Source organism: Sceloporus occidentalis, unplaced genomic scaffold, assembly GCF_023333645.1.
Source record: "Sceloporus occidentalis isolate IW3139 unplaced genomic scaffold, rSceOcc1.0.p SCAF_3, whole genome shotgun sequence".
Classification (NCBI taxonomy): Eukaryota; Metazoa; Chordata; class Lepidosauria; order Squamata; family Phrynosomatidae; genus Sceloporus; species Sceloporus occidentalis.
Genome location: NW_028316983.1, coordinates 222,708,938 through 222,731,539, shown reverse-complemented (window position 1 = coordinate 222,731,539; position 22,602 = coordinate 222,708,938). Strand labels below are relative to the sequence as shown.

General features: G+C 40.4%; 1 long non-coding RNA gene across 1 annotated transcript; it reads left to right on the top strand.

The window, feature by feature from the left end:
* The first annotated feature begins 223 nt into the window (after positions 1–223).
* LOC149317554 (uncharacterized) lies at positions 224–13,207 on the top strand. The gene is made up of 4 exons (XR_016280748.1): positions 224–438; positions 2,184–2,232; positions 11,479–11,515; positions 13,061–13,207. It is a non-coding gene; the product is annotated as an uncharacterized LOC149317554 (long non-coding RNA).
* The last annotated feature ends 9,395 nt before the right edge of the window (positions 13,208–22,602 follow it).

The window sequence follows — 22,602 nt, the reverse complement described above, 5'->3', positions numbered from 1 at the left end:
CTTCCTTGCCATGGCCTCCCCTGCGGCTGAGAGAGTGTGCCTTGCCCAGAGCGTGTTTCTGTGGCCCAGCAGCTGGGACTCAGCGCCTGGCCTCTAGAGCTGCAGTCTTTAGGCCTGCCACAGCCCCCCCCGCCCCCCCCCCCGCAGTGCTTCAGGAGCAGCTGCAGCGCTGAAACCGAGCCATCCCTCTGTCTCTGTGTCTGTCTCTGTGTCTGTCTCTGTCAGTGGAGGCCCTGCCCCTCCTTGCTCCCCTTTTTGTGGCCGCAAGTGAAGAAGGCCTTTCTACGTTGCTAAGACTGTCTGCGGAAGGCAGGGGCCTTTTCATGCGCTTCTGGCTGCTGTTCTTTTGAACAGTCTGCTTCCAACTGCCTTTAATTGCTCCGCCTTGAGTCCCTCCGTTGGGAGGAAGGAGGATATCAGCAAATACAGTAATAAATGGTGATTTTAGCTGCATCTGTTTTCACTTTCGTAAGCTTTTCCTAGTCCCAGGATGGCAAACAGCAGGATATAAACAAAAACAACGTCAATTAGCAATATTGGTTTTGCTCTGTGTCATAGATTCAGCTGAGAGGAAGGAGGGGATCAATTCAGTCAAGGAGCCAATCTCACAAAGCTCAATAGTCTGTTTTTAACTTAAATGATTTAACTACATTTTATGTGATTTTATGTTATGTTTTATTGTATATATTTTATGTGATTTTATATATATTTTAATTGTTTGAATTTTATAACAATTTTATTTTGTTGATTTTTTAAAAAATATTTTTATTGATAAGAAAGCCATGTCTGGAGAAAACAAACACATTAAAGACCATTCATAGACGAAGGTATAATGAAATGGTTGCATACAAAGACTAGGCAATTCGTACCTCCTGCTCAGATCAACCAACTCTGGTATTTATGTAATGCAAGATTTTCTCCTGACTTTAGAAATAGATACTAATAAATGAAAATAGAAAATTAAGAGGAAGAACTTTGACCTCAAAAAGATAAATTTTGGTGATACAATTTCCTTCCCTACTGCATAATTTGTACATTTGTACTAATTTTAAAGGTTTTATCTCTGAGCCGCCTTGGGTTCCTCTGGAGAGAAAGGCAGGAGATAAATAAACAAATAGCTAAATGCCTCCATCCAATTAAATATCCTTAGGACTGGAGTGTAAAAAGACATCTCTCAACTCAGCATCCTGTGAGCAGTGAGAAACAAAGAGTAAAGTAAATGCACAAGACTTACAAAACACAATTATTTCGGTAAGAACATTCTATACTATGGAGTATTATACTACATAGCAGTGGTCCCCAGGCTGTGCCCTTTAAGAGATTTTGGACTCCAGCTCCCAGAAGCCTCTGCCATGTTGGCCAATACTCTGGGATTCTGGGAGCTGAAGTCCAAAATCCCTTAAAGAGCACAGCTTTGGGACCACCGGTCTAGATCAGTGATTTCCAAAACGCCTGGCTTTCCAAAGGTCTTGGACGTCAGCTCCCAGAATCCTAGACCATTGGCCAATGTAGCTGAGGCATCTGGGAGCTGAGGTCCAAAAACACCTGGAAGGCTATAGTTTGGGACCCACCGGTCTAGCTAATACCAAAAGAAGATTAAGTAGGTTTGCTGCTGCTGCTGCTACTAAATAATAATAATAATAATAATAATAATAATACTTTTTAATTTCTTAGCCACCTCTCCTCACAGCTCCAGACAGGTTACAACATAGTTAAAAGACAATTATTACATAAAATACACATATTAAGAGATCTAGACAATATTTATATTACAATACATAGAACAATAATTAAATATATGATTAAAAATTGCCTGGATAGGCCTGCCATCCTCTGTCCTCCCCCAAGGCTTTCCATATATCTTCTTGCACTGGACACTAAGGCGGTCCCATTGCACTCAGGCCAGTAAGACCATATCTCCTACCTGCCCCCTGCCATGTTCCCAGCCAACATCCCTATTCATCTATCTTGGGGTTGTCCTACATCTAATCACTTTCAGTTAATTCAGAATTAAGACCATCTACCGAAATTACCCTTTTTGTCAATTCCATGGGAAAGAACTCAAAATTCTTTATACTTTATGGGAGAACATTAAGCACCCCTCAAGGGTACCTAATATAAATAACAAACCAGCAGATTTCAGATTGCAATTGCAGTTGAATTATTGTCTATATTGCCATCAGATGCTGTCTGAGCCACATCCCACTTGCCATGGATTCCTCTTCAGGACTGGTAAATATAACTCTCTTTACAAGCCTAAGACTCTGCTATCCAATATTCTATACATTGATTTCCATTAGCCATGTATGGTATTTCAGATAGAATTGCTACTGTGTGTTTGTGTGCTCTCTTGTAAATCTCTAAATAAAACTCTCTTTTCATTAAGCTTGGAGTCTTCTGGCAGTTAGTACTGCTATACACAGGTGGTGAAAAAGATCCTTAAGATTACCCAACCTCTGGTAGGCTTCCTGCTGCCCTAACATATTCCCCCAAATATCCTGTCACTGTCAGTGGGGACCCTAGATCCCCTGCCTTTCTTGGTAACACAAACACACTGTGGCGGGTTATACACCACCGAAAAGCGGCGGTCTGGCTTCGCCGCCACTTGCAACGTCTGGGAGATGCAGCCTTTAAACGGCGCGACTCCTGGACTCTGCAGAGAAGGAGTGCGGAAATCGCGCTCCTTCTCGGGCCCCGGAAGAGGCACCGCAAGTGCCAAAGGGCGCACTCGCGGCGTCACTTCCGGTGCACCACGTGCGGACGCAGAGCGTCCATTACGTCAATATGGCGGCCCCCATGTGGAAGGGGCGCTGCCATATTGTACGTATTCCATACGTACTAGGGTTAGGGGGGTGCGGAAGCACCGCCCCTTCCTAACCCTAATACGTATGGAATATGTATTTTTTGGCGGTGTGTAACCCGCCTGAACGATCTGTTGCTAAAAGCTCCATTTTGAGCTATAGTAGTCAGTTCATTTTTAAAAGTTAGAAATGTCACAGACAAATCTCTCAACAGCTAGAAATATCTCAAAACAAACAATCACATGAAAAAAGAATTTACATAAGTATCAGCTGAGCTTTATAGCTAATGTGATGTTCATAAGGCATTCCCCCTCTGCCAAATTTCTCATGGCACCCCTAGCAATAGTAGTTTATAACTTTCACCTTTAAATGACCTTTAAATAACTTTCTGCCCTAATTTGTCTGTTGAGCAAGCCAGCATGCATATCACTGAAGCCTTTCAAGATGAGTCTAGGCACAGCTTGGAAAACTTTCTTTTTTGGCCTACAATATATATATTCTCAGCTATGACTTGGGGACATCAGCACTGGTTTTGGCTTTAATTTAAAAAGCCGGCGGCATAACCTGGAACACAGCCAACATTTCCCTCTGCCAGCAAACTGTGATGGTTAATAATGGCATGCAGACTTTCTAAATTGAGGAAAATATGTTTCCTATTATTGTTTTTTTTTATTAATGAATCCTTGTTAAGCTTTCAGGACACTCAATTTAAAAGCTACTGTATTAAAATAGAAGAGAAGTAGGAAATTTAGTGGAAAGGCAGATCACGTCTTATGAGAGCTTTAGATAAGAAAAATACAAAAAAGTGATATATTTATTGGGCCAAGACAGTAAAAAGCACAAAATGCATTGTGCAAGCTGTCGAAGCTTCACTGGCTTCTTCTTCAGGCAGAGATGTTAAAAATCATACAGGAGAAGAAAGGTTACAGTGTTAGAGTCACAAGACTACATTCTGCTTCAGAGGTTACTTCTGTTGTCAGTTAAGATGATCAACAGTGGTTCCCAACCTTTGGTCCTCCATTTTTTGGACTTCAGATCCGAGAAGCCCAAGCCGACGTGGCCAGCGGTCAGGAATTATGGGAACTTAAGCCCAAAACAAATGGAGGACCAAAGGTTGGTAACCACAGAGATATCAAAACAAGCAGAGACCACTCCCCTTCTTGGCCATGTGGGGACCAGGGGCAAAAGTCAGTAAAAGACAGGCAATAAAATTTCAGATTTATTAGCAGCAGCAAAGTAACTTCTATTGAGATCCAGGCAACCTCTGTCCTGGGTAAGGCTAACTGTGGGGCAACACCCAACATAATGCCTTTTTTCTATGAAATGGAGAAGAACCCATTTTCTTAGCAAGATCATGACTAGTTGCCCTTTTTATGTGGTAGTGTGCATATTAAAAACTTTTTATAGCTCTTTAAATGAATAAGAGAGAAAACATTTATTTCCCATATTACTCAGCTGGCCTGATTTTACCTGGACTTTTGAAGAGATGAGTGGGAGGAGTGTTGCTGAACGTTCCCAGACTACTAGGAATGCTAGTGCAAGGTCCCATGATTATTCCTTTACCCCACATTTAATATTTTGTCCCCCTTCCTACTCCTTGCATAGCAAACAAGGACCCTGAGGGAAGGGGACATTTCTGTCCAGCTTCTCCACTAAAACACACTCGCAATAACCAGTAAAGTAATTTACTGATTTGCACTGTTTGCATATAAATATAAAAAACATGGAGGGAGGAAAAGGGTGGGGGAGTTTGAACAGAAATGTATAGGAAGCTAATGTGAGCTAGTGTAAACATTAATAGTAGCTGATCATATGTCCAAAAACTATGTACATGCAGTTGACCTACATATTAATTAGATCTTATGACCATGATGTCTCATGAACGATGTCTGGTGACTGTTTTGCCTTTTCAGCCTAGGAACATGAGTCTCTTGGCTATAGTAAGAGCATACAGACTAACCATGGTAGACATTGCTTAAGTTCCAACTACAGGGATATAATTTAAAAGTGGATATAATTACTTTTATAGTACAAAGTTAATCAATTGCAACAAATGCAGTAAAAAGCATGCCCGCATCTTATGCCACAAGGAAGCGTTATCTGTATTATGCAGCCAGCACTAATGTGGTCAACTTTTTTCTAAAAAGACACAGTTGCATCCAATATACATTAAACATAGTTTTTTGGGGGTTTTTTGGTGAATTAAACATTGGTTTAAATCTAAGGAGATTTTAGATTGTAAAGCTAGGATTTGCAAAGGACAACCTAACTTTTATTCTATGCAATTATAACTTAATTGACATAAATTGTAGCACTTTCTGAGAAACATTTGTAAGCTATCCTTTCTGGTTTCAGTTTCTCTCAAATACAGTTCATGCTTCCAAAACAGCAAAAATAGTTGAGCAAGTTAGAGCTGATGGTCCATATATGGACATCAACAGATGTCACAGATAATAATAATAATAATAAGAACAATATCATCCTATCTTTCTGCAGTCTGGGACCCAAGGTGGTTTACAGCAGTTAAAACAGACATAGCTAAAATATATATAACATGTTAAACATATAACTAAATTATCCATAATATTAAAACTAGTGAAAAATAACTATTAAAAATATTTTATTGAATACAAAATAAGACAAAAAGTGTACTGTTTAAACCTAATATAAACAAGTAATTATTGGCTATTATCTGATATAAGTAAATATAATTTTCTTCCTAAGCACACTTATGCAAGACCAAGTCACCTAGAACAGTCAGTCTTCAAACACAGTCTTCAAAATACATTACAAAAAACACTGCAAGACTTCAAAAGGCACCTGTGGCCTTAATTTTTTTTTCATCTTCCTACACAACAACTTTGTATCACCATTAATCACCCACAAACTCTAATGCAGTCTCCATGTCATCTATGTACATCAGCTAGATAACTATTGCTACTCTAAAAGTTCCACCTCTATTAACAAAACATTGTAGTTTGCCATAAAACTCTCATGCTCTTTTAGTTAAGGGTACAAATCTTGCCAAGAAAACCAAATTATAGGTTCATCTTACGGTCGCCATAAATCAGAAATGACTTGAAGGCACACAACAACAGCAACAAGCACATTAAATTCTGAGCCTAAACTAGTTTTAATAAATAGAATTATGCAACCTTGTTGCTGTTTGTATGACTAATGGATTAGAAAACATGGCAACTCAACATACTATCTGTACAAGAAATGAGCATATGTTGCTGTGGAATATTTTTAGTTACTATTTGTGGTATGAGTGGAGCAACTGGAAAGCTTCAAAGGACACACTTTCCTTTTGATCTTTTAAAAAAGCTACTTTGTTTCACAACTAGCACATTGCACAATACTTCTCCAACTGCTTACATCAATAATTCAGTAAATAACATGCTTTTCTGACATAATTTAGTACAGTAAAATGTTGGAGTAGCACAAGCATGTTAACTCAAGTGAATTTTTTTTATGGAATTACAGAATCTTGTAGAATAAATTATTATATCCAGTTTCTTATAATGATGAAAGTATCTTGGTGTCCTTCTGCTAGTAGAGTTCACATTGCTGGTGGACTAAGTTCTCTTCCCTCCACAGGTCTCTGTATGCAGTACTTGTCAAAAAACAATAACAGCAATAATTTTTAACCCACCTTTTCCTGAAGATCGATGCAGGGAACAACAGATTAAATTACCAGAACAGATAGATATCAGCTAAAAACACAGAACACCAATTAAAATACATAACCAGATAAAAGAGGATAACATGAGTGAAAAGAGCACATATATTAAAACAATTGATTCATAATTTTAAAATAATCTGGATCGGCACTGGAACAATGCTTTCAAGGAGAAGATTTATTTCGGGGAATGCAGTGTGTCAAGACAAATAAGTGTCAGTTGCATGAGTAGATTTAGCTCAGAGTGATTAACTTTTAGCTAAAACAGCACATAAATCATGATTATCTTTAGAAATGACAAACTCTGATTAGTATTTAATCTGTTTTTTCTTGATTTTGATCTTGATCAATGCATGGTGTTGAATGAGAGTTCTGCAGATACCACAGACTGCATGTCTCCAACAGATGGGCCAAAAGAAGCAGTATCAGGCAGCTTTGGGGATGTGGTGTTTAGATGGCACACACTCCTGAAGCAGCCAGAAGCCACGCTGCAGTTGTTCTAAAGGGGGAAAAGATGGACTGAAAAGTGGAAATAAACCACTCTAGCTTGGGAAATGTGCACCATCAACTGTGCATTTAAACGCCCCAACATGAGACCAGTCCCAAAGGAGTGCTCCACCCTAGCCCTAAAGCTGTGCATAAATGCAAATACAGGTGCTCATTTAAAAAGGACAGAGCCAGCGGTTGGGGCAGCAGTGCAAACAAGGGAAAGTATGACACCTCCAATGGCTGTAAGTACAACTTACACAAGCCAGATGGTCGAAGACAGGATATGGGATGAAGGGGTGTATGAAGGGGGTATGTGGGGGGGCATGGTCATGCATTGCCAGTGTTTTACTGAGCACACTTCTGCTTTGATGCCCTGTCTCGGTTGAGGGTCACAGGTGCAACTGGGTGCATGATCAAAGGCGGTAGCCATCTAATGGGATTTGTGCGACAGTGCACATGGATGGTGGAGGAATTTTTTAAAAACAATAACAGCAGTGTGGCTTGGTGCTGCGCTATGCAGTCGTGGCATGCACATGCAGGCTGCCTTGGGAGCGGTCAGTGGGGTCTCAGCCCACTTTTGGAAGAAGCAGCTTTGGACTGCTCTTTCCTGCCCATCTGCTTGGCCTCACAGAAATGGGACCAGGAGCAAAACTAGTCTGAACTCTCCCCAGAAACCAAAATGATTAAACTCAGGCTATCATACCATGAGACAACACAACTCATTAGAAAACAAGAATGCTTGATAAAGTGAAAGGAAATAGGAAAACAGGGAAACCACATTACAGATATTCAATCAAGGAAGCCATGGCCCTCAGGGTTGTTAATAACAGGGTGCCTTGAAAGTCTTTCATAAGGTCACCATAACTCAAAGTTGTCTTAATGTCACTTAACAAACATTGGAAGAAGGGATTGAAATTCACAAAAGCTCATGCTAAAATAAATCAGTTAGTCTGAAAGGTGCCATAAGGTTCCTCCCTACTTCCCTTTAGTTTCTGTGTTGACTTACAAGGTAACAGCTATATTCTCTTTAATGCACATTATCTCCCCTTTGTTAAAAAAGATATTTTATGGAAATATGATGCCATCACTAGACGTTGGCACCCTCCATTTGTCTGTAGTTATGCACTGATCATTACATGAAGTAAGATTTACTTCCAGGTAAGTAGCTTTTAAGGTTCAAACAATTATTTGAGTATTAAGTTGCTGTGGCAACTTCCAGAGGGGGAACAAATAACAAATTATTTACACACAGAAAGAAAAATAACCAAATAGCCACAATAAGAAACTTGCCGATAAAGGTCCAAAGTCCATTTATAAATTGTAGTAATTAACTGTAAGCACTCATAAACAGGATCAAAGAGCACAAAGAACACATTATCCAGCTCTCATCTGTGAAGCCAAATGTAGTAAATGGGAATGACTTGAAGGTGCACAACAATAATAATCGAGTGGATGCAGCTGAATGAAAATCATGGAGGATTGGCAAGTTCAGTATTTGTTATTTAATTCCCAAGAATAAGAAGAGGCACTGATGGTCCCCAAACTCTGATGCTGAAATAAAGTGAGTTGCTTTGGGTTAGGGTGGCCACTTATGCATTGACAAAAAATGGATTAATAATTTACCTATACTACTTTGTATATAGAGAAATTTTAGAAAAAATTAATAGCATATATATTCTATAATGTGTTAATTCTCACCATAATGGGGAAGATTGTGACAAGGATAACTGTGTACCTGCTCAGTCTGCTGTTCTTCATTTGCACTACACAGTCATGCCAGTTTCATACCAACTTTACTTGTCAAGTCCATTCCATGGAATTTTGTAATTTGTAATTCAGTGATCAATTTAGATTTCTCTGCTAGAGAGTTCTAATGCCTGTCTATAAAGAATTCTTATAAACTCCCCAAACTCCCAGGATCATATAGAATAAAGCCAGGGCAATTAAAGTGGTAAGAAACTGGTATAACTGTGTAGTGCAGATACCCTCCAGGTGCTCTCTGTTGATGGGCAACTTCAAGGCTCCTTTTCCTTCGGCCTTCTTCTGGTTTTCTCTCCTTAAAATAAACTTGATCTTCAAACAGAGGATTTTTTTTTCAAATAGAGAACTATCTTCAATAAAGTTGACCACATTTGCCTAATTTACCTTGAGGTTGATGATCTCAGCTCATATTGGGGGTGGAAGAATGGATGCAATTATTTCAGCTTGAGAGAAAAAAACAGCCCCCCCCCAATATATTGTGGTAGTTACTCAAATTAACTTTATAAATGTAGTGTAAAATAACATAAATCTTATTCAGTAACAAATCAGAAAAGAGTACTAGGTTTAATCAGAATGGGTAATAATAATAATAATAATAATTTAATTTATTTCTATACCGCTATTCCAGGGATCACAGCAGTGTACAACAGCAAGTAAAACATACATCATATCATAAAAATACAACAATTAACAATTAAAAACAATTAAAACCCTACAAAACAACCCCATACAAATGGCTGGATAGATGGAATCTGCCAATTACATTGCCAGGGGAGAAAAGATGACAACAGGCTCATGGGGGAAAAGCCTGGCGAAATAAAAAGGTCTTCAGGTTCTTCTTAAAACCATCAAGGGTGGTGACTGTACGGAGCTCATGGGGGAGAGGGTTCCAGAGCTGAGGGGCCGAAACTGAAAATGCCCTCCGAGATGAACTAAATCGAGCATCTGGAACTCTCAAAAGATGTTTCCCACCCGACCTGAGAGTGTGGGGCGGACTGTATGGGGAGAGGCGGTCCTCCAAGTACCCTGGGCCCAAGCCATTTAGGGCTTTATAGGTAATAACCAACACCTTGTATTCGGCCCGGAAGCGAATAGGCAGCCAATGGAGATCTTTCAATACTGGTGTTATATGGCTGGCCCTGGAACATCCAGTAACCAGCCTAGCAGCCATATTCTGCACTAATTGAAGCTTCCGAGTTTGGTACAAGGGTTGCCCCATGTAAAACGCATTACAGAAATCCAACCAAGAGGTTACCAGAGCATGTACCACGGTTTCAAGGTCCCCCCGGCCCAGGAAGGGACGCAGCTGGCGTATCAGCCGAAGCTGATAACAAGTGCTCCTGACCGCCGCATCCACCTGAGATGTTAGGTGGAGTGACGAGTCCAGAAGCACCCCCAGATTGCGAGCAGAGTCCTTCACGGGGAGCGTGACCCCATTCAGGACAGGTGGGAAAATTTCCTTACCCGGGCCAGGGGAGCCTATCACCAGTACTTCCGTTTTCTCTGGATTCAAGCTGAGTCTGTTTTCCCTCATCCAGCCCATTACCAACTCCAAGTAGGCATTTAGAGGAGAGATGCCATCCCTAGTCACTGCATCAGTCGGAGATGTAATCTCCATAGAGATTCAGTTCAGAACACAGTGGTAAAGTTAACTATGGTCCAAAACACGCTGAAGAAATAATCCAGTTTGAGACACTTTAACTGCCCTGGCTCAGTGCTAGGGAATTCTGGGAACTGGAGTTTATTGTGGCACCAGAGCGCTCTGACAGAGAAGGCTAAATGCCTCACAAAACTACAGTTCTCAGAATTCCCTAACACTGAGCCAGGGCAGTAAAAGCAGTCTCAAACTGGATTATTTCTACAGTGTGTTTGGGACCTGTTTGTGATACCTTTGCAACATGTATAACAACATTCAACAGCTGAAATAAATGCAGTGCCCCACCTTTGATTGTCTTAAGAGTGATCAGATTAGAGAACAATTAAGCTTAATAGTTGATTATAATTCTGAGAAGTTTAGCAGGAATATAAATCCTCATGTGTGCACTTACTGTACCACTGCAGTTTCTGTGGTGCCTGCCACATTTATAAGATTCACATGACTATCTGCAACATTCTCAGCCCCCACATTCCTTGTGATTGGGCGGGCTATAAATAAATCATCATCATCATCATCATCATCATCATCATCATCATCATCATATCTAAGAGCTACTAGAATACTATGTTGTACTATGTGGAAACCAAAATATGTAGGTAGGAGTTACATTCAGATCTAGGACCATTGTTGGTTGATACTAGGTAAAGGTATTCCCCATTGACAACATTGTCAAGTTGTGTCCGACTATCAGGGGTGGTGCTTATCTTTGTTAGTAAACCGAAGAGCCAGCATTGTCAGAGACTACTCTGTGATTATGTGGCCAGCATGACTTCACTGAACGCTGTTTGATACTACAGGGTCTTAATGGCATGCCGTAATTAATCTTTGTTTATGTGCATTGTAGAATACTTTAAAATTATAAAATACAAACAATGGGACAATATCTAGATACAGCACATAAGAAAACCAAGTCAAAAGAGCAGCAAAGAGGGAAACTCTATAGCGTAAGAAACGAACCAAAGGAAAACAGAAGATTGCTAAAATCCAAAAGAACTCTAAATAGTTTTAGCATGCATATTTGTTGGAGCTGTCCATTAGTTCAGGTAATGATACATATTAATGCATATTACTGTTTGGTTTATTTTTAGACTTGTGCTAATAAGAGTTGGAAAAGAAATATTGCAGGTCAGTAAAAGTCTGCATACTAACCTTATAGTAACAGCTATATTTCCTGTGGTAGGAATTATGTGATTATGGGACACACACAGAAGCATACCTAACAGATTTCAAAGAGATAGCCATGCTAGTTTGTGTAGACTGGTTGGATCTATGGAAACCCATGTTTTAAAAAATCTGTTAGTATCAAAGGTCAAGATAGATTCTTCACCCCTCAAGCTTTCTTTCCTGTTATGTAGAACCATACAGGTTTGAGACATATCCTGCACTTAGACTGTGTCCAAATAGTTTGCAAACGTTTAAAGCAATAATAATCCATAACTAAATCTGTAATTTTCAGGACAAAGTCAGTAACAACAACAAACATTCAGAATAATAATGAAGATTCTTAAACATAGAACTAGAGTGTGGAAGCTTTGTCCTTCCTGGTGTTGGATTCTCAGAAAGCTCAGCCACAATGGTCAATTGACAAAGAACTGGGGAAGCTATAGTCCAAAACATCTGCAGAGTCAAATATTCTCTATCCTGTTTTAGAATATGAATCTGGAAACTACCCAAAACCATATATTTAATTTATATTTTTATTTCATTCTACCTCTAAAAGCACATGGTTGTTTTCCATCCCTTTTCTGGTTCAGAACAATTGGGGGAGGTATATTGTTTTCAGTAAGTATAACTGCCTGTAGGTCACAGCTGTGCTGGGATTTTAACTATGGTGTTAGTTTACCCGTTACCACACTACACTGTTATAGTGCTATATTCCACTTCAACTGCCATGCCAACGGGCATCCTGTAGTTTAGTGAGGCCCAAAGAATTCTCTGGCAAAGAATTCAAAATGCCCCTCTCAGAACTTCAAATCCCACAATACCATAGGATGTTGCCATGGCAGTTATAGTGCTATATAGCACTATAACAATGTAGTGTGAGTCTACAAGACTTCACAAATTAATCTATGTAATCCTCTGATCGCACTGAGTCTCAAATAAATAATAAGGTATCTGCAGATAGGTTTCTTAACAAAGCAAGTGCTTTGAGATAACTCCTACTGGCATTCCGTGCTTGTAGCTGCTGATCAAAGTACTGGCAAAGCTGACTGGATGGAAAATTCCCTCCTAGGCTGCCAAATACAGCAATCAGTCACATACTTCAGTTTAAGTGAAAGCTGTTAACCAAACTAATTTGTATTAGAAGTTTCACTCATTAGTTGCAGCAGTTTTTAAGAAAGTTGGATAAACAGAAATCTTATTTTAAAAGGCAGGAATCATTTCCAGATTGTAGTAAGCCAGAGCCAATGATAAAAAAACAAACCCTAATTGTCATCACCATCTTCTTTACCATCTCCTTCCTCTAACAGTTCTGAACATCTGTAACTGTGCTCATGCTTCTGGAGTCAAAGGAGCATTGGGTCCACTGCAAGTGACTTCAGAAGCAATTGCAAATAAGTAATTATTATAGCTATTGCCTTGTACAGCTTGTTTGTATTGTGTATGTTTCCCCCCTGTTAATGCAGTTGCCACTTTTTTCTGACTCTGCTCCTGTACCATTAATTTCAGCCTAATGAACAGAACATTGGCAGATGATGTTTTTCTGGGCATGAAGAGGAGGAGTGGATTCTCTTTCTTAAAGGCAGCTAGGACATGGGGGGAAATCCATGTGAAACTATCAATAGGTTATACACAGACAAAACATTTCTCTATGTGTAATGGGATATTTTACTACAAAATAAAAATTATGCAATGCATGAGTGATGCTATTCTATTTGTAAGTCCCCTTTTCTTAGTTATATTATTGTTACCAGATTCTGAATCTTGAACTCTTTAAGGGTATATAGTACAGTCGGCCTTTCTTATACACGGATTCAAACAACCATGGTTTGATAATGTTCAAAAAAGTATCAATTTCAAATATCAAACTTTGATTTTCCATTTTTTATAAAGGACACCATTTTGCTATGTCATTATATTTAATGGTACTTGGGCATCCACAGACTTTGTTTTCCACGGGGGATCTTGGAACCAAACCCCAGCGTATAACAAGGGTCCACTGTATAATCTTAGACATACTCAAGCTGTGCACCACTGAATTAGAAAGGACACTAAGGACTTTATCACACACAGCTTTTAAACCACATAAAAGTTCAATAATATCATCTTTAGCAATACCTATCGCATGACACTATTTCCTTCTCATTGCTGCCTTGTTTTCCCATTGTGGTTAGCCTACACTTTGCCACTAAGGGGGGAAAACTCATCAATAAACACCCAGTCAGACTGGCATAGCAGCAGTCTACAGTAGTAGCATCACTATGAGGTGTAGCTCACACTGGGTGACACCTGGTCAGACCCTCTGAAGGGGTTGACAGGGAATGAATATGCCCTACCAGGCATTGCAGCGGCAGTGTCTTCCTCCCAAGGAGGAGGCTGCCACCAAGGCAAAGAAGAAGGGCGAGCAAGTCCTTTTGCCCACCACCCAGGGTAGGGACACTACTGGTCTACAAGTGTGTTAAATTATCTTGTGGCAGTTCCAAGATAATCCTACTCTGCTCTGCCTCTTCACTATTCCAGAACAATTGAGGCTTTTTGTTTTTATATATATATATATATATATCTGCATTAGCACAACTGCTAAAAAACCACATACACACACGTGTGTAGGGTATAGATCAGGGAGATAGAAGTAAAGGATGAGCAGTGTTGCCACTTTCCAGGGAATTGAATTAATTTCTTTCCAGGGATTTTGACTAAATATTCCGGTAAATATTGGGGAATTCTGGGGATTTTGGTAAAACATTCTGGGGAATATCTTTGAGGTTTGTTGGCAACATTGAGGATAAGGGTGGACAAGAGTGTGTGGAACCAGCAATAGCCCAATTATTTTTAAAAGGTTCATCCCTCTGCAAATAGCTGTACTGGTACAATGCCGTGGGTCAGTTACTATCTAACAGGGGTAGGCAACCTTTTTGAGCCGGGGGCCAGGTTGCTGTCCCTCAGACAACTGGGGGGCCGAAGCCAAAAAATAAATAATTAAAAAATTAAAAAAAATTAAACAATAAATAAACCGGGACAAATGTAGGACAAAAATTTCAAGTGGAGGACACCTTTTTTTATAAAAAATGGAGGACACGCTAAAAATTTGCTGATTTAAAAAAATGTTAATATAAATGCATGTTTCGGAGGCTTCTATAGACAATTGCCCCCCTTGCCTGCCGCTTGCCCCCCCTTGCCCGCCTCCTCCTGATAGGCCAAAGGCCCCACGCCCTCACGCGAGAGGCCAAAGGCTCCGGCGGCAGGACCAGGCTGGGGCCGGTCCCAAGGCCTTGCTGGGCCACATCCGGCCCGCGGGCCGCAGGTTGCCTACCCCTGATCTAGAACTTTAGTTAGAAAGTTGCTTACTCTGCTTTTTAAAATTCTGGTGTTATCACAGGATTTGATGTGGAGGGGGGCAGGCAATTTAATAGTAAAATGTTTTACTTAAAAAAGCACTGTCTGCTTCGTAAGACTATTTCCAATAATTGTTCATTATATGGTAAATAACAGCATCACACACATGCAATCAAAATATTTTACAAGCATAAATACATCCTAGATACACAATATCTTCATTATTTGCCAATAAACCCTAAATGCATGAATGTTAGAGAGCACCTGGAAATGTATAAAGTCATAAATAAGGAATGTTGGATTATTCCAAATATAACTACCGGTACATAGTTCACAGGGTACGTTGTTGAAACTACATCTGAATACTAGTGATATTGTTCATTGGTAACTGAGCATGGAAACATGCTTCGTACTGGAAATCTATCCATTCTGTGAAAAATTAAATAATGTTCTAATTTAATTAGAATCTTATTAATCCAAACAATCAGTTTGCGATTAGATATCATTTCAAAATAGCATTAAACATAAATGTGCTTGTCCTTTCTTACTTTAATAGGTGCCATTTTTTTTTAGAGTAAAGCACCAAGAATTAAAAGATTGCCAAGAACTTTAAGAGCAAAAGCAACAAACCCAGAGCTTATAAAATGTTTGCTCTTGAAACATTCTTTAAGGAAGGGGAAAGGCAATAGATAGATTCTGAATTCTAGTTTCCTAGGGTAGTATTTCACTAAAGCTCTGTATGATGGGAGCTTTTTACTCACTTCTGGTATAAATAATTATTTTTTATAAGTGCCTGAACCAGTAAGGTAAAAATTAACATATGTTAATTGGGGGGGGGGGGGGAATTGTGTCATTGAAGAAGTACTAGTATACAACACTAGTATAATTTATATATTTGTTTTACTTATTATATTAGAGTTTGAAGGGTCTCGTTATTAACTATTGTTATGTGCCTTCAAGTCACCTCTGACTTATGGTGACCCTAAGGCAACCCTATCATGAGGTTTTCTTGGCAAGTGTTGTTCAAAGGAGGTTTGCCATTGCCTTCCCCTGAGGTCGAGAGAATGTGACTTGCCCAAGGTCACCTAGTGAGTTTCATGGCCGAGCTGGGAATTGAACCCTGGTCTCCAGAGTCCTAGTCCAACATTCAAACCACTACGCTATGCTAGCTCTCTTCATTATTAACTAAAACATATATATTCAGCAGTTACTGCTCCAGTGGAGGCACTATTTGATCTGTGCTCTCTTAACATTGCAGACTTTTGAATACCATAGCCATTGATATTCTTCTCTCCAAAAGAGATGCATGGACACACACTTGGATAGTCATCAGTCACACTACAATTGGCCCTCCACATTTGCAGCTTTGACTTTTGAGGATTTGAGTATTCAGGGATTTGATTCATATGTTCTCTCTAGGAATCTCTAGGTCCTCCTGTGCACTCTGCCAGAGGTTGACTGTAGAGTCACATTGCAGCACCTACAGATTCCTAGAGAAAACACTTCTCTAGGCATTTGTAGGTCCTTCAGTGCTATTATATGATCAATTTCTGCCAAATCTTGACCACAGAGTTGCAATGGAGGGCCTAGAGATTTCTAGAGAGGTGTTCTCTCAGGTAAAAAAGAGTAGCTTTTTATTTGCATATTCCCCACTTTCTTGGGAGTCCTGTGCCCATAATCCCAGGGAATGTGGAGGGCCCACTGTACATTTAGCAAGAAAGGATAGGCAAGGTGCTTCTGAAAAGGTGAGAAGTACATATCCTTCATTACTAATAAAAAATTCCCACAAGTTATGGGAAAGGACTTCCATATCGGAAGGTCAGAATGAGGGTTCCAGACAGACTGGATGTCAGGAATCCACCTTACAGTCATAAAATCATAGAATCGTAGAGTTGGAAGAGACCACAAGGGCCATCCAGTCCAACCCCATTCTGCCATGCAGGAAATCTCAATCAAAGCATCCCCGACAGATAGCCATCCAGCCTCTGTTCCAGGGAAGGAGACTCCACTACACTCTGAGTGAGTTTGTTCCACTGTCAAACAGCCCTTACTGTCAGGAAGTTCCTCCTAATGTTGAGGTGGAATCTCTTTTCCTGTAGCTTGCATCCATTGTTCTGGGTCCTGTTCTCTGGAGCATCAGAAAACAAGCTTGCTCCCTCCTCAATATGACATCCCTTCAAATATTTAAACAGGGCTATCATATCACCTCTTAACCTTCTCTTCTCCAGGCTAAACATCCCCAGCTCCCTCAGTCGCTCCTCATTGGGCATGGTTTCCAGATCCTCCACCATTTTAGTCACCCTCCTTTAGATACGCTCCAGTTTCTCAATGTCCTTTTTAAATTGTGGTGCCCAGAACTGGATACGGTATTCCAGGTGGAGCCTGACCAAAGCAGAATAGAGTGGCACTATTATTTCTCTTGAACTAGACACTATACTTTTATTGATACAGCCTAAATCTGCATTGGTCTTGTTAGCTGCCACATTACACTGTTGACTCATGTTCAGCTTGTGGTCTACTTGGACTCCCAGATCCCTTTCACATGTAGTCTTAATCAGGCAGGTGTCACCCATCCTATATCTGTGCATTTCATTTTTCCGCCCTAAGTGCAGTACCTTACATTTCTCTGTGTTGAATTTCATTTTGTTAGCTTTGGCCCAGCATTCGAGTCTATTCAGGTGGTTTTGAATTTTGAACCTGTCCTCTGGAGTATTAGCTATTCCTCCTAATTTGGTGTCATCTGCAAATTTGATAAGTATGCCCCCAATTCTGTCATCCAAGTCATTGAGAAAGATGTTGAACAGCACTGGGCCCAGGACAGAGCCCTGTGGGACCCCACTGGTCACTTCTTTCCAAGATGAAAAGAAGCCATTGTTGAGCTCCCTTTGGGTTCGGCCGGTCAACCAATTACAAATCCATGTAACAGTTGCCTTGTCTAGCCCACATTTTACAAGCTTGTTTGCAAGAATGTCATGGGGAACCTTGTCAAAGGCCTTACTGAAATCAAGATATACTATATCCACAGCATTCCCTTCATCTACCAAGCTGGTAATTTTATCAAAGGGCCCATTCACACTACAAAAAAATTCGGTTTTCAAACCGATTCAATCACGTGAAGTTCCTACTCACCCCGAATCTCACACAAGCGAATCCGGGGCTTGCACACCCGTTCTGTGTTAAATGGCCCCTAGCGCGGTGTTTTTTAAATCGGCACAAATACCGTTTCTTTTGGAAAACCCCGGGTCCTGGGAATGAGAACTTGGCCTCGATCACGATCGAGGCAAATTGAAGGAGGGATTTAGGTCAGAGGGTGGGCAAAGGGCAAGGCATTTCCTCCTCTCATTGGAGGGGAGGGGGAGGAGGAAAGAGCCCTGGTAAGAAGGGAGCAAGAGAAGGCATTCTTTAGGAGCCTCTTTTCCCTGCATCCCCTGCCCAAAGCCCTCTGTCGCTGGGCATTCCTTCCCTTGCAGGAGGAAAAAATTCAGGTCACGAACGGAGCTCATGTCAGGCAAGCCCCCCCCTTTTCAAATTCAAACAATTTTTTTTGAGCAAATATGTGCATTGAATACATTATGTTTGTATTCCAGAGGCAGATGGAGCTGGGCTTGCACTTTATATCCTTGGATCTCCTTGCCTTCTGCAGAGGGGGAAGCTACAAATGTTGCAAACAATCAATGTTACATTTTTAACAATTTTTTTGGAGCAAATATGCGCATTGAATACATTATGTTTGTATTCCAGAGGCAGATGGAGCTGGGCTTGCACTTTATATCCTTGGATCTCCTTGCCTTCTGCAGAGGGGGAAGCTACAAATGTTGCAAACAATCAATGTTACATTTTAAACAATTTTTTTGGAGCAAATATGCGCATGGTTTGTCTTCTTGAGCAGATACAGCAAGGGAAGCAAAGGGAAAGCTAATGTTGCTTTCAAAAGCATAAAAAAATGCATGGCAATCCCATCCTTTGCCTGGGACAGGGGCAGATCTGACCCAAAAGCCCACAGGTTTATAAAAAGAGAGAGAGAGAGAGAGGCATCTCTCTCCCTGCTTCAGCCACTGAAACCCCTGTGCCTGGCTCTTTAAAAAGGGAGGACACTTTCCCCGATGCCCTGCAAACGTCACCATGACGATAGCTTGATTGGCAGCGGCCACCTCGCCAGCAGATACAGAATGCATTCGATTTCTAATTTGCAGGTCAAAATGCATTCGATTTCAAATTTGTAGTGGGCACTTGCTAACGGAGCGATTCGGGGGAGGGGCATCCGGATCAGCCCAGTTCCTTCCAGGTCTTTTAGACCAGTATGAATGGGGCCAAAGAAAGAGATTAGGTTTGTCTGGCATGACATGTTTCTCTGAAACCTATGTTGTCTTTTTGTGATTATGGAATTATGTTACAGACTGAAACTGATTATGGAATTATGAAAGATGGGGACAACGTTTGCCCTCCTCCAGTCTGCTGGGGCTTCTCCTGTTCTCCAGGAGTTTTCAAAGATTATTGCCAATGGCTCTGATATTACATTTGCCAGTTCTTTTAATACTCTTGGATGTAGTTCATGTGGTCCTGGAGACTTATATTTATTAAGATTAACAAGATATTCCTGTACTATCTCTTTACTTATTTTGTGCTGAAATTCCCCTATTCTGTCCTCTGTTCCATTATCCTCAGGTTGAGCACCCTTTGCCTTTTCTGAGAAGACTGAGGCAAAGAAGGTGTTGAGTAATTCTGATTTTCTCTGTCCCCTGTTAGCATCTTGCCATCTTCTCCATGCAGTGGCCCTACAATTTCCTTCTTCTTCCTTTTGCTGCGGACATATACAAAAAGCCCTTTATTATTGTTCTTAACCTGTCTAGGAAGTCCGAGTTCATTCTGCGCTTTAGCTTTTCTGACTTTACCCTTACACAGGCTAGCTATTTGAATTCCCCTTTGGTGATTTCCCCATTTTTCCATTTCTTATACATGTTCCATTTAAAACTTGGCTCCATTGAAAGTTCCTTAGTCATCCATCCTGGTTTCTTGAGACACCTCCCATTTTTCTTTCTCACTGGAACTGTTTGAAATTGTGCCTTCAGTATCTGTCTTTTGAGAAACTCCCATCCATCCTGAACTCCCTTCTCTTTTAGTATTCCTGACCATGGGATCACCCCCAGTATTTCTCTAAGTTTACCGAAATCAGCTCTCCTAAAGTCTAGAATGATTCTTGACAGTCCTACAAAAAATTAGATACTTCAGATAAAGAACTGGATCTTGGTAGTCCAACACTGGGCAATATTGTCTAAGTACTGCTGCTGTTGCTTTCCATCTATGCTCAAGACAATAATGGGAAGTATGTGCCTAGTTTAAATTACACCAAAGCCAAATATTTTGGATTTGTTTCCACAGCCGACCCTAAGTTTAGATACTGGAAACACCTGAGCTTGCTAGCCCATAATCCTAGTTTTGATAAGCAACTAATCCTTCTGCATTATTTACAACTTTTAATAAAAAGTTGTGATGAATGAATCAGTGCAAAGGGATATAGCTTCTGAAATTCCATGTTGAATCCTGGAGAAGTCCATTCTTATAGCTTGCTAAGGCATGCACAGCAGCTGTAGGATCAAGCTCCCTTTTCAAGTGGGGACAAACAGGGTTTCAGATGTCATAAACTGACTAACATTTCAAAGCAGCACATGCCTTGAAAGGACATTCTATTCTACATAGCTAATGCCTCAGATATTATCTTCAATGAATGACAAGTTTGATGGAGTCCTAAGTTAGCAATGTGTTAACTTTTGTTAAGTAGAATTGTACTGCAAGTAACATTGTCCTTAATACCTTTGTGGGTAAGCAGGTTTCCTCACATTTAGTAGCTTTACTTTTAATAAGCATATAAAGGATTTGGAAAATTTACAGATTTTAGAGTTATGAGCCAGTATGGTGCAGTGGTTTGAATGTTGAACTGTGGTGTGGTATAGAGCGCCAAAAAGAGGTGCCTCCCTGGCTCCTCTCTTTGCTCTGCAGGAGTGCCGCAACAACCAAATTGCGCAGTGCTGCTGCAGAGCAAAAAAGGAGCACCCAGATGCAGCTCCTTTTTGCAGCACCACTGCAGTGCTGCAAAGTGCCAGAGCCAGCGTGGTGACATCGCAGCTCTGCCATCCCATTTGGAAACAGCGCCCCATCTGTTGGGCACGCCACAGCGGCAGCACATCCATGACATGCGAGGGTTGCTGGGCGTGTGGGTGCTCCACCCACCAGGCAACTCTCGCATGTGACGAGGGCACCGCAAAAGCCCGTCTGTTCCAAGCCAGAGACTCTGGAGACCAAGTTTCAATTTCCCACTCAGCCATGAAAACCTTGGGCAAGTCACACACTCTCAGCCTCAGAGGAAGGCAATGGCAAACCTCCTCTGAACAAATCTTGCCAAGAAAACCCCATGATAGATTTGCCTTAGGGTCACCATGCCTTGGAAACTACTTGAAGGCACACAACAACAATAACAACAAAGTTATAGTCCACAACAAGTAACTCCAGGCTATGTCTTACTGTCTGAACCGCATAACTTTTCTCTGGAACTTATCTGTGGGTCCTGGTGAAACAGATTTGCATTTGTAGCTGAAACATAGAAGATATTTGTTTACCATGTATTAGTCATTTTTCCTGGAAGGTTTTCTACTACAAGCATTTTCTAAACACCATCCTTCTTTAATAGATCTGGATTACAGTTTCAAATACAAAATTCTGGGAATCAGAAACTACTGCTGAAAACTGTTACAATCATTCTATGTCAGTCCATTCATATCCAGCACTCACACAGCTCCAGGCAACCAGCTTGATGCAGTTGAATCTGGAGGTGAACTGAGTGCTTTGGGTTTCCACATCCAGAACTTAGTAAAGTTACTTTTGTGGACTACAGCTTAAGGAACTCTTCCAACCAACATAGCCAGATTTTCTTATACCTTTTATTTCCCACTCCATTACCACATGCCCTTTTCCTTTTGTATTTCTCTGTTTTTCTCTCTTTTCAACATTGTAAACTGGGGGCAGGACATTCTTTTTCTACTGATATGTAAATCACTCTGAGATTCTTGCAGGTGTACAGCAGGATATATATTTTATAAATAAGTAATAAAGAATCAATAATCATTTCCCTCTGAATGCGGAAGGGGTAAAATTAATGGAAGTGAGCAAGCCATCTTTCAGGATACATGTCTTTCATGGTAATGAAGAGAACCAGTCATTCACCCAGGTCTTTTAAGTTACCTCTGTCTCTGACTCAACCTCTGCTTAAAATTTTTTTTAACCTTGTTTTAATTGTAAAAATGTTTTAATTGTATTTTATTTTTCATTGTTTTACAAAGAATGTTAATATGGTATTTGTTTTAAGATGCATCCATAGAAGTTGTGTTAGCGGGCAGCTATATAAATATCATAAGGAAATAAATGAACAAATGGCTTCCATTCCAAAAGGAATTGCTAATTTGAGAACATTCCATGTCTGGAGGAAAAAGCTACCTGAGTATAGCCCAAAGATAATTAGCAGGGTGTGTGCCTATGTTTAGCAAGTCAACACATGGAAAATTACAATAAAATTTACTGCAACCAGAGAGTCTTGCATTTTGTTAGTTAATAAATTGTACCACATGAAAATATGCAGTTTAAAGAGATGTTTGTAAAACTGCCAGCTGGATAGTAAATGCATGTTGAATTTTGGCTTTCTGTAGAGCAAATTATGTAATCAT